The 16051-nt window shown below is 44.1% G+C and overlaps 1 protein-coding gene across 4 annotated transcripts in view; it reads left to right on the top strand.

Moving 5' to 3' along the window:
• SEPTIN9 (septin 9) overlaps positions 1 to 16051 on the top strand; it is a 211633-nt gene that overhangs the window by 148538 nt on the left and 47044 nt on the right. Inside the window, exon 1 of one of the 4 annotated variants that reach the window (XM_080993829.1) lies at positions 12258 to 12401. The exons of the other annotated variants lie outside the window; for them this stretch is intronic. The gene's annotated coding sequence lies outside the window, so the exon portion shown is untranslated. Of the gene's footprint in view, positions 1 to 12257; positions 12402 to 16051 lie in introns of those variants that run through there. 4 annotated transcript variants of the gene reach the window in all.

Below are 16051 nucleotides of genomic sequence, written 5' to 3'. Positions count from 1 at the left end.
TTTCTGGCACTGATACCCTGTCTGTTTAGTACCCCTTTGTCTCCAGCCACTGTTCCTCCTGATACATAGATAATCTCTTTGAGCCTTCTAGGAGTATTTTAGTACCATCAGGCATCTCTGGCATGGTGCAACCTGGACTTCTCGATCATTACTTGGTACACAACAATTTGGACATAGGCTACATTGTCAGTGTGGTTGGATCATAGTGTTGACTGACTTGTCTGTATCTTCTGACTTTGATTCTATGATCCTAAACAAAGCTGGCTGAGGCTTAATATCAGAAGACGAGTAGCTCCTCTCCTCATGGTATATGCATTAATCTGTCTTTGGACTGTTCAAGAGATAAATTTTGAGAAGGGAAGCTTGGAGGAAGGGCAGGGAAACTTAGGAGTTGGAGAGAGGATTTTGTTACACCAAAGAGGCCAGTCCCATATCCTGTCTTTGATAGATGTTACATCTTAGCGGAAACAACACCCTTATAATCATTCAGTTAATTGTGCAAAGTTCTATCACCATGAGAAGCTCCTGCACTGAGCTCAGCAGTCCAGTTTATCCTAGAAGATACTAAAAGATTCACGATAGCACTAGAGAACTAAGTATGGCTTACAGTGCATGACAAGCTACATTGGTACCTCGGTTTACGAACTTAATCCGTTCCTCAAGTCCGTTCTTAAACCGAGGCACGCTTTCCCTAATGAGGCCTCCTGCCGCCAGTGCCCTTCCACCGTTCGGCTTCCACTTGTAAACTGAGGCAAAGTTCGCAAACTGGAACAGTGCATAAACCGAATAGTTCATAAACAGGACTGTTTGTAAACTAAGGTACCACTCTCCCTCCCCCACTTTTTTTGTGTGTGTGCAAGTTTCAGGTGTAATTACAATGAATCAAAACTCACACTGATGGGGACCGGGCTCTCTGTGAGAAGCAGCCCCTCCTTTATTTTTATTCTTTATGTACCAAAATCTGTATAGTGCTCAATCATTTTAAAACTTTTAAACATTTAACAATAGAATTTTAAAAAATGATCTATGAGAACTGTTGAAAACAGTTAAATACCATGAAAACTAACAGCAAAAAAGATTTAAACATGTCAACATCTACACGTCTGAATAGGCTTGCCTAAGCAAACATACAGTATTTTAAGCAGGTACAGAAAAGAGTACAGACAAGGTACTTGCTTGGTGCCAATAGGAAGGGAATTCCAAGGTGTAGCTGCTGCCATGCTAAAAGTTGGCTTTCTTGCAACTGCAGAATGAGTAGTGTATGTCACCCGTAGCAGTGCCAGTTCCACAAAGCTACCATTTTCTTTTCCAGAAATTCTGTGATTTCAAGTGTTGCAATCATGTTGCATTAGGCTTAGTTCCTTTCTACATGCGGACTGTGGGCAGAAAATAGGCAAAGCACATAACCCTGTTCTCATTCATTTTTGCTTACACCTCTCTGAGGGGCACCCCTGTTCCTCCACTTAGTTTATTTATTTAATAAAATTAATTAATTAATTAAATGTTTATACCCCACCAACTCTGGGCGACTCCCAAACACGATAAAACATCAGACATTAAAAACTTCCCTAAACAGGGCTGCCTTCAGATGTTTTCTAAAAGTCAGGTACAGTGGTACCTCAGGTTAAGAACTTAATTCGTTCTGGAGGCCCGTTCTTAACCTGGAACTGTTCTTAACCTGAAGCAGCGCTTTAGCTAATGGGGCCTCCCGCTGCTGCCGCGCCACCGGAGCACAATTTCTGTTCTCATCCTGAAGCAAAGTTCTTAACCCGAGGTACTATTTCTGGGTTAGTGGAGTCTGTAACCTGAAGCATCTGTAACCTGAAGTGTCTGTAACCTGAGGTACCACTGTAGTTGTTTATTTCCTTGACATCTGTTTGATTGTAAAACAAAACAAAAACAAAACTCAAAGCAGTTTACAAAGAGATAAACCAATGGACTCAAGAAAAATTACAGCAGTAGCTTAAAGCATACAAAAAGTTGACCTACTTAAACAGGTTAAATTTATCTTTATTTCATAAAATTCTAGAGAAATTACCAGGGTTGACTGTGAATGAATTGCCCATAGGGGTGTCGTGGGATGCTCAACCATGCAAACATCCCTCCTCGAATCCTTCCAAGCAGAAAAGAGGCAGGCACAGCCTGCTGTGGACGGGTCCCAGTTTGATGCAGCATCCAGAGCAGGATCCCATGCTTGCTTTCCATTGTGTTTGTTAACCTCTCCCACCCCCCTGCCTCCACCTTACAGGCACACATTTAAGAAGCATGAAAACATGTTTTTTAATTGGTGCGCTTTATTGGGGGCATGAGGTAAGGATTTCAGGAAAGGGCTTTTCAGCTGAAGATTTACTAGGCATATAAAAAGATGAAGAGAGTGGCTGGAATTGTATCCATTTTTAAAGCTCTGACATTTATTAGGAAGAAAGGGGAACGAGGCCCTCTCCATAACTGTTGTATTATTGCCTGGCATACCTTCTTTACCTTCTTCTTTTTTGTAAAGAAGGGGCCATCCCCAGGAATATCCCACCGTTCCTTTCTTAAGGTACAAAGCTGACATAATATATGGGGACCATTTGGAACTCCCCGCTCCCTTATTCTGTACAACACTGTGAATACAAGGCAGCCCTACGGGGATGTGGGGTCATCAATATCATGTTGCATTGGGATTTGTACAATATGGGCTGTGCAGAGTGTGTTTGGCTGTGCTGTTAAGACTGTGGTGTTGGTGGGGAGCAGTTTTTGTGTCAGACGGACCCTCTGCAGAAATGTGAAGAAAGGGGAAGGGGAAACTGCCAGGGGAAAGTGTTGCAGTAGAGATATGTATGTAAGCAAAACATAGGCTCATAATACATTTTTAACTTATTTCATTTTAAAATCTTAAGGTGTCTGGTGGTGTTATGCAAGCCTGTACTCTGCTAACTGGCATGGTTTCGCCGCAGGCTAGAGCTTCTCTCTGGTCAAGATTTCCCAAAATGGGAAATACCGTTTGGAGTTGCATTGCATTTGCTTTGAAGCTGGGAATGTTGTGAAATCAGGAATACATCCGCTATGCCCTGTGGTGCTGCGGTGCTCTGGGATAAGGTTCAGCACACTACAAGAAAGTCTTTCCCTGAAAATAAGAGCCATCTGGTTGCTCTGCTGCAAGCTCTAGGCCTCACTTTGCAGGCCTTGCTGCAGAAGCAGGATGTTGCCCTTGGCTAAAACCAAAGTGGACCAGAAAGAAAAGCTACATCCTTCCTGCGCAACTGAAAAACCTTCAGAGCAGAGCACCCCTGACCTCAGCGAACCTGCGAGTGCTTCTCCTCCACCCTCTAGCCACAGCTCAGCTCAGATCTCAAAAGCCAAGCCGCTTGGTGAATGGGGAAGGAAAAGAACACCGTTTCCAGCCATTAAGTTGATAGTACTTAACATTTATGTAGTGCATTTTAATATACAGTAATTAGCTCCACATTGCAGCTGAAGAAGAGAGAATGGTAGCTTACATATGTAAAGGCAGCTGTGGAGTTTGTGGTTGAGGTGATATTTGAACCAAGGGACTTCCTTTCTCATAGCTGACGCTAGTAGCCAGTAACCTCTATTACTAGCTCTCAAGTTCTAAGGGGGAAAGCAACTGCCAAGAGCTATCTGCTGGCAAGACAGAATTTGCTACATGTAAACTATCTTGGAAAGCTATACACCGTTTAAAAGAAAAACCTTTTCTTTAAATCTTGTCTTGACACATATCCCCAAGCCTAAGAACTCGGCTCAGAAGTTTTTGGATTTAAGACAGTATGGTTCCCATTGACTCCCAATGGATGTAACAAGACTCTCCCAGCACACAAGGCAACACACAAACCCCAAACAGTGGGATGGGGAATGTTGGGGCCACTTGCAGTATTGTTGCCCAGGGGACAGAGGGCATGTTCGCATTACCGCTTTAAAATGCAGCAAAGTCATTCCACCTGCTTTGTTTCAAGATGCATTTGCACAATGTTGTATTGATTGAATTTATACACCTGGAGGTCTCACCTCAGAGAGGGAGCAGGGAAGTCTTCACATGACCATTTTGGTTTCCTTGCTCCTGCATACACACACCCCTGAACCCCGATTTATTGATTTCATACGCCACTGGGTTGTAGGAAAAATCTCAAAGCGGTTTACAAACTCCTATTCATGAAATTGTTGTCTGTGCATGTGTGCTCATCTGCACATGCGCTACAGCTGTCTCAAATGTACACACCATTCTGGAGCTTAAGTTTTATAGCTGGATTGAAGCTGGTTTGAGGGAGTGGGGAAGCATAAAAAAGCAGTATTTTAAAGAAACTAAAGAGTTAATATAGATTGTGGCTAACATTATGTGACTGTGGCTTCAGAAACTAGCAGTAGGAGCTCCTGGCTGTGGAGTACAGTAAGTGGTAATGTGAACATATCCAAAGAATACTTTTGCCCTGGATTTGGAGGATGATCCAGAGCCTCTGAAAGGCAAATTGCAAACCTAGTGTATTCATAACTGCACTAGGTTTAGTCTCCATGGACTTAAGCCCATTGAAGTTTAAATGTGCCAAGTTTGTAAATTTGTGGATTGTATTATTCAGGCAGTGAGATTATCTCTCTTTTATTGGATCTTCTCTTGCTTCTCTTGTTTGTTTGTTTTTTAAATCACAGAATTTAGTACACTGAAAAACTTAGCAAGGCTTGAAGTCCTTCCAGTGTATCACCGTGGAATACTGTGGCAGGTTTCTCCTTACAGTGTTTGCATTTTGATTGGCAATGCTAACATTAGAACTCATCATGTCAAAGGTGTTCCGTCCCTAGCTTCACTCTAATCTTTAAAAAGTTCCAAATGGAGACTGAATGAAGAAACAACTGGGTTCGGACAGGTTTTATGTATTTACTTTAAGGACATATGTAGAAAGTAGGAAAACCTGGATTTGTGTCTTTGTCCAACAGACTACACGAGCTTCAATAGATTTCTGTGTCATTTCAGTGAACAGCCAGTTATTCATTTTGACTTTACCAGGCTAACCTTGTACCGACACGGTGCGTGAAGGAGGCAAGAGGCTAAACACAGCTTCCAATTTGACATTGCCACAAAGTTTGTAGAAATGCAGCAGAGTTGTTACAGCATGGAGCTGTAGTAACTCTGTTTTTCTCCTCTCCAGCTTCTTTGTACAAGTGTAAAACTGCATAGTCCGCCACTGCCTGGTTCTTCTCTTTACCTTAACTTGGAATTCCTAGGGCAGCATTCCAGGTCCCATCAGTACAGGGAAAGGAATTTTCCAAACTGCAGCAGTTATTGATAATAGAGAAGCTCTCAAAGGCTTCTGAAGGGTTTTTCAAAGTGCAGGATATTTGTGAATGTGCATTTTTGAGTCAAAGTTGTGACCCTATTTAGCCTTAAGACCTAGGGTGCCTTTGTGTTCTTGTGTAGTTTCTATCTGGTGCTTCTCCAAGTATTTCACTGGTGTCCCCCTGAATGTTTTGCACCTGGGAAACCATACTTTGCCCAGTGGCTCACAAACCTGCAACTCCATTGGAGCAGAAAGGAAGGGCTGAGCTGCCCTCTGGAGGTGAGAGGTTGATATTTAATTTTCCTTAATCTCTGTGATGAGCCAATTCAGCATAACCATGCCCTGCAGACTTATAATGGAGGAACCATTATTATAAACCATATTATAATGCAGAGATCTCAGCAGAATTGTTCAGTTCTGAATTGCCCAACTGAATTTGGCTTCATTTTATCAGGTAATCTTGGTTCATTCTCTCCCCGCTCTACCATCCCCACCAACCTGCTCTATTGGTCAAAGAAATCTCAATTAAATTTGAATTAAAATGGTGTGACACCTTTAGAGGAATGTTGCATTTCATATTTGACACACCATTTTCTTCCACTACTACAGGAAGGGTGGTGGTAGTGGTGGCAAGAGTTGGGAAGGAGTGGGTGAATGGCTGCTTACTGGGTGGCCATTGTGGCTCTGCAGAGCATCAGATGGACATGGGGAGAGAAAGCAGGGACTGAGCATTAGAGATGGGTGTAGGAGTGAGAAACAGGAAACAGTAGTGGGGCAAGCTGAGGAATAGACCTGTTGCAGAAGCAAACAGGAAGGCCAGGTGTTATTATAGTCAGAGCTATCCTAATGATCCTATACATCTATGGGAAATCTAAACATATCAAGCAATCCCAGCTCAGACCTTGGTGAATGATTACGCACGGCAGAGTGCCTGGCACTCTTGAGTCACTCCCCACAAGTCACTCTTCCCACACTGCCTAGCTGAGCTGACTAGCTGCAACATAATCACCAAACAGACCTCCCCCCCCCCAAAAAAGCTGTTCATATTAGCCCCCCCACTGAGCTGTTATTGGCTGGTTGCCCACTAGATACAGTTCAGATACCATTTTGTACAGACAATATCTGCTCTTGGATCAGAGCCGGCTCAGCTATTAGGCAGGCTGAGGCCTCTGCTTCAGGCAGCAGAAGCCCCCATGCAGCACTCCCATGGGTGCCCTGCCTGCCCTGCCACCTCCACCAGCGGCAGAGAAGTGCCACTGCCATCGGCACTGATTTTAGGCAAAACCACATCCATTTTGGGTGCAATCTCTCCCAAAATCAGTGCCAGTGGTGGTGCCGCTCCTTCTCCCACATCAGATGTGGCAGGGCATGTGGTGGCGGCAGCAGGAGCAGGTAGATGGTGGTGGGAGCAGTGGCAGGGCAAAGCAGCACTTCCTGTTTCACCTCAAGTGGTGAAATGGGACACGACACCCTGTCTTGGATAGAGTTAATAGGCACACAACACACAGCCATGCATGAGATAGCACTGAAGCAGTAGTGTGTATTTATGTGTATTAGAACTCCACTTTAGGCCCGTGAGGCTATTTTGGCCAAGCCCTGCCCACTTGCCTTAAACCTGATGCTATATATGTCAGGTGCTGGAAAGGTAAAGTCATGGCTGGACCAAAATGGGATTTGAAGGCACCATTGACCAGCTGCTTGAGGTTGCCTACAGAGCCCGCTGCATAGTGCCTGACATGGCTCTTCTCAGGTGGTCAACTGATTGTTAGGGCTCCCATAATGTTGTGCACAGATCTCTGCTGGCAGAGGTGATCAGCTGACCATCTGTGCCTGCAGGGAGCCATGGGCAACATGTAGACACTTTGATCGTCAGCTGACCGTAGCAGTTTCAAAGCACCACACATGTCATACAGTTTAATTTCAAATGGTGCAGGTAAAATTGGGACACCTGATGCCCCACACACCTGTCAAACTTGGGCTACGGTGGTTGGGGGAGATAAGGCCAGATCCTCTGCTTCAGAATGACCCTACGTTTCTGAAATTTATTGATTAATTCTTGTGTTAATATTCCTCCTTTCCTGTAAGGATCTCAAGGTGCCAGCTATGGTGCACAACTCCCTGTATTGTCTTCACAACAACCCTGTGAGGTAGGTTAGGTTGAGAGAAGTTCACCCAAGTGAGCTTCATAGCTGTGTGTGGACCCAGTCTCCCAGATCCTTGGCCAGCATTTTGCCCACTACACCACATTGGCTCCAAATTAGGGCAGTACCCTTTTTAGGCCAGCCAAAGCAGTGTGCAGAGACTTTTGAGTTCTCCAGAACTAGATGGCAAACACAGCAACATTTCTTTCCACAGTGTTATATATGGGTATTATGGAGGGCTGCTGCACACATTATACAGTGGGAAGCACTTGCCACTATGGGGTGCATCTTTTTACACCCATATTCTATATATATAAAAAATTCACCTCCCAGTTCTGTAACGTGAGTCCCAGGTAGTGCTTCTGAAGAACTGTATGAAATAGGGAACCCAAAAGATCATGTTTCAGAAGAAAATGACAAATCAAGAAGTCAGTGGAACTTGTGGGTATTTGCTCAACAGTTCTTCATTCAGATTTGAAACTCTTAAAGTTGTTAACGGAAATAATGTATATTAAAAATAAAAAACCCCACCTCCTTAGCAGTAGAATGTACTGTACACAGTTTACACCAAATTTTGAAAGGCTTCTGAGTTCTGACGATTATATTTAATATTTAATAGGAAGCACCTATTGTGGCTATATTTTAAGAGCAAACCTTGCAGGGGTGAAATCAGCATGCACCTTGCATCACCAACATTTGACAACTGACTGAAGGTGTCAGCAGGCATACAGAAAGAGTGAATCCAGCAAGCATTGTGTACCTGGATTTTCAAAACACTTCTGACAACAAATCTCATGTGAATCCTTTAAAGAAACTCAGAGTGAGGCATGGGGGTGGATGGGAAATGATTGGTATTCTTACAGTACCTGACTGAAAGATCTATGAGTAAGCAGGAAGGGGAATGCCAGGTACATCACCACTATGAGAGAGAGAGAGAGAGAGAGAGAGAGAGAATGAATATTGGTGGAATTCCCCAGATATTAGGACAGAAGACTCAACAAACAGAGTCATTCAACTGGAGAAGTTGAAACAGGGTGGTGTTGTGGATGGGAAGCAGGCAAGTCTCCAGTCCCAATGTACTGTGAGTAAAGGATTGCTCTGTTGGTGCCTGTAATAGGTGGGAATTTGTATCCTCCTTTGTTTTTATGTGTTCCAATTTATTCTTATTCATTCAATTTATTTTGGAAAATACAGTATATAAGCAAGCTAGAGAAACATGATGTACTGTACCTGAATCTCCAAGCTTAGTAAACAATAGCCCTCCTGGCTGATGCATTGCATCACTTGGATTTTGTTTGCAGAAGTTGTGAAAAGGTGTTACTAGTAATGCTAGTACTGTTTTTATACACTGTCATCAGGCTCTCGTATGGAGTGATATGGACATCAAGAGAATTATGTGCAAATCTGAGCCAGGAGTTGGTTCATAGGATTTAGATCCTTTTGACTGGCAGTAATTCTCCAGGCAGGGTCTTGGGCAAGGTGGGGCTTGGAGATACTTTGGATTGAACTGGGGACCTTTTGTATGTAAGGCATGTACTCTGTCGCTGACTTACGGCCCCTCCGTGCTTCGTATACTGGGTATGTAAGGCTGGTTTAGCAACCCTGTTGCTTGTTCTTGAAAGCAGCCTGCTATCTTTGTAGCTATCTCTTAAATGTAACCAAAACGTTATCTTTCTGCTGCTGCTGCAGTCTCTGGAACAGCTCAGCCCATAGCATAGCATGACAGGTCAAAATGCAGCAAATTTCCTGTTTAAACTGAATAATGACATTCATAGTTTGGCTTAGCAGCCTTTGACTTATTTATCAGTTAACATTCCCATTTTCCCCCTTCCTCTAAAAAAACAAAATTCCATTTGATCCCCTTCCCAAGTTTCTGCATAGAAGCAATATTTCACCAACTTATAGCTGCTCCCTGGATTTTTAATTATTATTATTTTTTGTCTTGGTGCTGTAGGAGAATGGACCATTAGATGAACTTTGAAACATTTCCAAGCCCCATTAGTCTGTGTCTGCAAATTCTTTTGAGTTTACCTCCAGGCCTGTTCACAACTGGTTTTCCTTTCAGCTTCTTGAAAGACAGAGTAGATTTCCCCGCCCCCCCCCCCCCCCCCCCCGGTTCTGGTACACGTTGCCTGGTACTATGCTCCACTGATACACATTTCCAAATAACATGCTTGTGGAGAGGTGTGTAAACAGAGCTGTCACCTTTTCAGAGGCAGGAGCCCTGTTTCTTTAATGCCTACATGGCAGGCACAAATTCAACAAGTGAGGCTTTCACTGCATCAGATAATGTGATGAGAAAGCTTCTTCTGTTGAATTTCTGCCTGTTATTCATTTATCTTATGGTTTCTGTCCTACCCTCCCCTAGTGCCCACTGAAGACAGTGTAGTATAAATATTTAAAATCACAATTCAATAAAATATATATTTAAAAGCCTCACACCAATAAAGATTCATAGGATGCATCCTACCTGAGATGGGAACCACCAACCATAGAATATACACGGGTCCAAAATGTGTTGGTGTGAGTTTGCTAGCTTTCATGATGAAAGGTTCCCTCCAAGTCTGCAAGCTCTTGCCTGCAGCATTTGATCAAAGCATCCCTTCTTTTGCCTGCATAGCAGCTTTCACCAAACTGGTGCCCTTCATGAAAGTTGAAGTCCCATTTGTTAGGGCAGGGGATGGCAACACAGGAATGGAAGCCGACTTCCTCTGAAGACCAGTGAATAGTCCACTGCCCCCCCCCAATGTTTCTCTCAAAGCTAATCTACCATTCTTATGTTTCTTCCTGATACATACACATTCCACTAGACTGAAATGCCAGATTCTTCATTCTTTTAGAAGACGACCACAATTACTGTGCTCAGTGGCATATAAAGAGCAAACAGCAAAATAATTCTTTCCCAAATGTTACTCCATTCATCTAACCATAAAAGCCTGGCTTTTTTTTCTGGGTGGGGCAGGGGAAAAAGAATTCCAGTGCACAGAAAACCTGGTTGAAAGGGCAGACAGATTTTAAAGCAAGCATTCGTGTTTCTAGAGCTGCTTTCCTCAACAGCTAGCAACTTGGCAAAGTTCCCTTAACAGCCATATTTACTCCAAATTAAATGTGCTCATAATTTTATCCAAAACATGCATCCCAAGAAAGTGAGGGGAATAAAAAACAACAACTGGTTTCGAGGAAGACATCCTTTTAATAGCCTGATCCTTTAGTGCCATTGGGATCAGTCAGGTTAGGCACACTTAATGCGCTGGATCAGGCCTTCATCAGCTTTAAGTCTGCAGTCAGGAAACCCAGTCCTGTGTTAAAAATGCCTCTGCCGCCCAACTGCTTCACCCATAACAAGTCATTCAGTCTCCTGAACTCCAGCCAGTTCAGTTTCCATCTTCATTGTTTTCACTTTGTCCATTTGTCCTAGCATTTGGCTTGTTCTTTGTTCACCCTCCACATTGCCCCATTAAGGCCTTGTTTGCTTTCCCATTCTGTGTTTTGAGATACCTGTACTTTTGTCTTGGGATGGGAGGACTTTGGCAAGGGAGGGAGAGAAATGAGCATCAGTGCTTTACAGTGGTACTTTGGGTTACATACGCTTCAGTTACAGACTCCGCTAACCCAGAAATAGTGCTTCAGGTTAAGAACTTTGCTTCAGGATGAGAACAGAAATCGTGCTCTGGCAGCGCGGCAGCAGCAGGAGGCCCCATTAGCTAAAGTGGTGCTTCAGGTTAAGAACAGTTTCAGGTTAAGTACGGACCTCCGGAACAAATTAAGTACTTAACCCGAGGTACCACTGTATGTGTGAGGGGGCCAGCCTTGGAATGGCCGTGTGGTGGGGAGATATCAATAGGCATCATGTGTGCTTAGTTATACAAAGACCTTAGGACAACAGTTTAACATCACAACAACCCTGTCGAGTAGACCTACCTAGATAATTGCCCTAAACCATTAGCCAAATTAAGGTGGGATTTGGATTTAGCTTTGCCATTTCTAAGCCCCATGTTCCCAACTGCTTTTCTTCACTGGCTTTTTGCATTGCCGCTGCTGTGTGTGTGTAAAACTGAATAAATGTATGTTGAAGTTTTTTTGGGGGGGCAGCTCTTCACTGGCATTAATCTTCTGCTTTGAATTAGCACTCATGCTTTTGAAGTGCAGCCTTTTGATCTTCTACATGTTTACTCAGAAGTAAGTTTCACTGAGCCCTGTTTAGGGACGTTTTTAATATTTGATGTTTTAATCTGTTGGGAACAACCCAGAGTGGCTGGGGAAACCCAGCCGGATGAGTGGGGTATAAATAATATATTATTATTGGGAGTTCAGTGGGGCTTTTCATGAGTGTGCATAGGCTTGTGACCAGGCTTGCAGAACTTTACCAGGACTCTGCTGTGAGTAAGCTTGTTGCTGCCTTTGCCAGCTCAGATTCCCCTTGGTGGGAGAGGATACACAGGCTCAATCTGTGCATGTTTACTTGGTAGAAAGGCCTGCTTGAGTTCAACAGGACTTGCTACTTGGAAAAAAAAAAGTGCAGAGGATTGCAGACCTAGACCTAAGCATGCTTTTTTTTTTTTTTTTTTTTTTGCAAGCCCCGCTGAAATGAATGACATTTACTTTTTTAAAGTAAACATGTTTGAAGACAGGATATTAGTTTCTGAGTCTGCCATGAGAGAGCTTTAACCACCAAAGCCTCATCTCCTCCTTGAAGACACTGTGCTGCCTTCAGGAGAACTTGTCCAGCCGTTTTCCTTTTTTTAAACAGCCGGGTCTGGACCTTTCCCCTTTCTAGCCGCTCTGGCTTTGCTATCTGCACCCCTGGGCAGCAATTATCCCCCACTCCCAGCTTCTGCCTACCTCCATTGCACTGTGGGATGCTCATTATTCAGAGAATGACAATGCTCCTTTGATCATTGACTAGCATTCTGAACCATGTGACCCTGGAGGGGGCGGGTCTTTCTCTGCTAACACAGCCAGGAGAATAAGAGAGTTTTCAGCTGCTTGGGTGAGTCTCCTCAAAACTGCCTTTGTTCTTTGAAATAATTCAAACTTTTTTCTCCTACCCCTTTGCACTGCAACTGCAGATAGGTTGCTTTCTCTCTCTCCTCCCCACTTCCTGCCTCAGGTTGCGTTGCCATTCTGGCTTTGTGCAGGGTGGGGGGGGTGCAGGAAGGGTGGGCTGGAGGAAGGAAAGAAATCCTTGTGTTTTGTGGGCTGTTTTATGACAAGGCAATTGGATTTGCAAGGAAGGAAGGATTCAAGCTTCTTTCCCATTCAGGTTTAGCGGTGCCTGGTGTGATGTGGCGTGGCTTTTTTGGGGGGTGGGTGGGGAGGGAAGGACAAGGGTGCAGAAAGCGTGTGAGCCTCATGTCTAGGACCCTGAAACTAGCGAGAACCAGGGACTAGGGGAATTCAGTTTCCATGTCTTGACCAGATTTCTTCGCTGCAGAAAGAAAAGGGCTTTGTGCCTCACAGCTATCTCTTTGTAAATATTTGGCCAATGGAGCCGAGTGTGCTAATTTCTGCCTCTGAGGCTTCCCCACCCCACCCCCAGTTTTTCCTCTCTCCACATAGTGTACGTTGCACTCTAAAGAGAAGGGACAAAACTTCACTGTAATCCACCCCCCCTCCTAAACCCATCCTCCCCTTTACTACTTATTATCTAGCCATCTGGCTTGAGAAAGCACAGTGTGAGTGCCTGGGTTTTCCTGTCTTTGCAGAACATAAGCCCCAGAGGTAGGTGTGCTGGACTTGTACATGCCTTGGTTTTTTAACTCTGCTAACTGTTCCTCTGGGAACTTCTTCCATTCTCTGCCCCCTCTGGGTTTTGCTATGTTCATCAGTACTGCTGGGGCTCCGCCACTTATGGGGGTGGGTGGGTTGTAGGAAACAGAAAATGGGGCTGTATATCCCCCCCCCCCTGTTTTTAATGTGTGTTGGAGGAGGGACGGAGGCAGAGAGGTTTCCAAATAAACTGTTCTGAAAAGGAATAAACTGTTCTGACAAGGAATTTTAGAGTACGGGAGTTACGGGGTCAGGATTGCTGTGGGGCAAAGTATTCTGTGTATTGGGATGTATGGGGTGTTTCTTTATAGTAAGGGTCTATCTGGTGCCCCTTCTTGGTTGAAGGAGGGGCGTCGGAAGTTATTTATTTAATAACATGCAGTGCGGTGCGGCTTCATTTGGGAATGGATCAAATGGCAACCACCCAACCTTTGTAAAACTCATTTCCCTTTGGGCAAACTTTGTAATGAAATACGATGTATGCAGGCCTTTGTGTTGAGGCCTACTGTGTGCCATGGGGCCAGCAGGGTAAGGTGGGTGTGGGGATGCTGAGGCCTGTTTTATTCTTGGGGGGGGGGAGGCTGTTTTGCAGCTATCGTACACTTTTCTTTCCATCCCAAAATGTGCTTCTTTAACCTTTAAGTCTTTGCAGTTTTGCCAAGATAACCACATGGAGTGCACAGGGGTGGGGGTGGGAGGGAGTTGCAGTTGCTCCTTTCTTTTTCTTTTTTGCAAGCTGAGAATGAGAAGGGAATGTAGGAAGGGAAGGGAATAGACCTGAAATGCAAACTTGTCCATTCACAGTTGTGGAGTGGAGTGAAGGGAGCAGTATGGGCCCTGTGGTTTCTGAAGGGGGGCACTAATCCATGCAGTGCCAAGGTGCGTGGCTTGTTTGCATTCCCTGGTAGGTGCCCTCTGCAGTCACTTCCAGAAGAGGGTTTGCATATGCCGGCACACCTTCCCCAAATCAAATCTAAAAACAACTTTCCCTTAAACTCAAAACTTCTCTTGTGTATGAAACTGACATCCTTGCTTTAATTTTCCCAGTGGGAAAGGAAAAATGCTTCCCCTATCTTCTCATGCTAACAAAGCTGAGTCTGGGATGAACCTGACCTGATCTAGTGCAGGACCCACTGGGACCTCCTGTGTCCTCCATGAAGGAATAACAACTTTCTTTTCCGTTCCTCCTATCCCTATAACAAGCCAGGACAAGAGGCTGAGTATGTGCAGCTGGGATTCTAATTGTGCCATTGTTCCTAGCTGATGGGGAGACAGATTGCAGTTACTGAGTCTTGCATGCCAAATCTTTTCTTCCTAGCAGGAATGGGTAGGTTGTGTTTTTGGGGGGTTTTTTTACTACTGAAGGCAAATCTCCCTCTTCATTCAAATCCCTTCTCAAACTTCATATTGTGAAAACGTTGGCTCGATATCTCAGTCCCTTTCTTCGAGCAAAATGATGCTTAAGCATGTGTAATATCATTTGCTTGTGTCGATTCAGTGTAGTATCTCATATCCTCCCCCCCATCTCCCTCTGTTGTTCCATTCCCTCCCAGCTGTTTCATACTTAAAAATCTAGACTGGAAGCTCCTTGAGGCAGAGACCTGTCCTTTTTCTTTATTTGCTATATTTCTCTGTAAGGTGCCATGTTCACTGATGGTTCTGTGCAGATGATAAAAGCCGGATGAGCAGCAAACTCATCAGGATATTTTAGGCATCCTTAATTTGCATAAATGTGGTGGCTGCCGGAGCATTATCTTGTTGCATTTCTCTAGTGCATTTCCTTTCATTTTGGAGGAGACACAAGAGCGGTGCTGGCCTTGTAATCCCCTTCCTTTAGTCCACTCTACAATCATACCCTTGTTGTTTTGTAGCAAAGTTACTGGACTTGAACTGAGGGGAGATTGTTGTTGTATTGTGTGTGTATATCATAATGTAAGTTGTCTTACTGTGTGCTGTGCCCCCAAAAGCAGCCTATACAGTTTATAAATAACATGTATTATGACTTAAGAAGCTAGATCTGAAGCCTGCAGGCGATGGGAAATAAATTAGCCTTTTGAAAAAGGAAGAAGCTTGTTGGAACTATGTTTGTAGGAGTGCCTTGTAAGAGGAAGCTCATTAAACCTTTTGTGTATTGATCATCCCTGTTTCAATTAGAGCTAGTGAAAGCTTCTGGGTACTCTCTTTCTCTCTCCATGTGGGGAATAAGTGTTGGCCCACCTCTTGGTTGAAGGAGCCTTTGAAACAAGTAAGAGAGAAAAGAACTAAGCTAGCTCATAGTTTGAAAAAGCTCCAGAGAGATTGTGCACACATTGCCCCATGCCAAGAGATGTTTGTGCCGTTTTTACTAACAGGCCAGCCTCCAAGCTGTGGCTGAAGGGCATTCCACTAGCAGGAAGGTAAAGTAAGGCTGTAAACTGCCTTCTTCCTATAGCAAAATAGCAGCGTCAGATACCCCAGGCTACAAAATGCTTACTCCATGATAAAGGGAATAAAAAAGGAAGGAAGGCGCAGAGAGGAAGAAAAATCTCCCACACCAGCATGTATGAAACTTGGGGGAGTGTCTTCAGTCCTTTGTGTACAGGAGAGGATTTGCCAGCAAATAACATGTCCTTCAGCATTTGAGAGTGGTTGGCGTTGCACAGCAGTTAAAGTCTTGAAGCCTGTGCATACTTGGGAGTAAGTCCACACACATGCAGTGAGGGTTGTTTCTGAGTAAACATCCTGTATGAGTGTGCAACTTGGTTTCTAAGATTAACCTAAGCTTTGCATCTGTAATGGGAGTATTCATTACAGGTATTTAATGAGCTTCCACGGAAAGGGGCCTTTGTGCACAAACAAGTGGGAAAATTCATTTCAAATGATAATTGTGTC

This window comes from Podarcis pityusensis, assembly GCF_964106645.2.
Source record: "Podarcis pityusensis genome assembly, chromosome: 2".
Taxonomy (NCBI): Eukaryota; Metazoa; Chordata; class Lepidosauria; order Squamata; family Lacertidae; genus Podarcis; species Podarcis pityusensis.
Note: the sequence above shows the minus strand (reverse complement) of the source record. Positions and strands in the feature narration are given on the sequence as shown.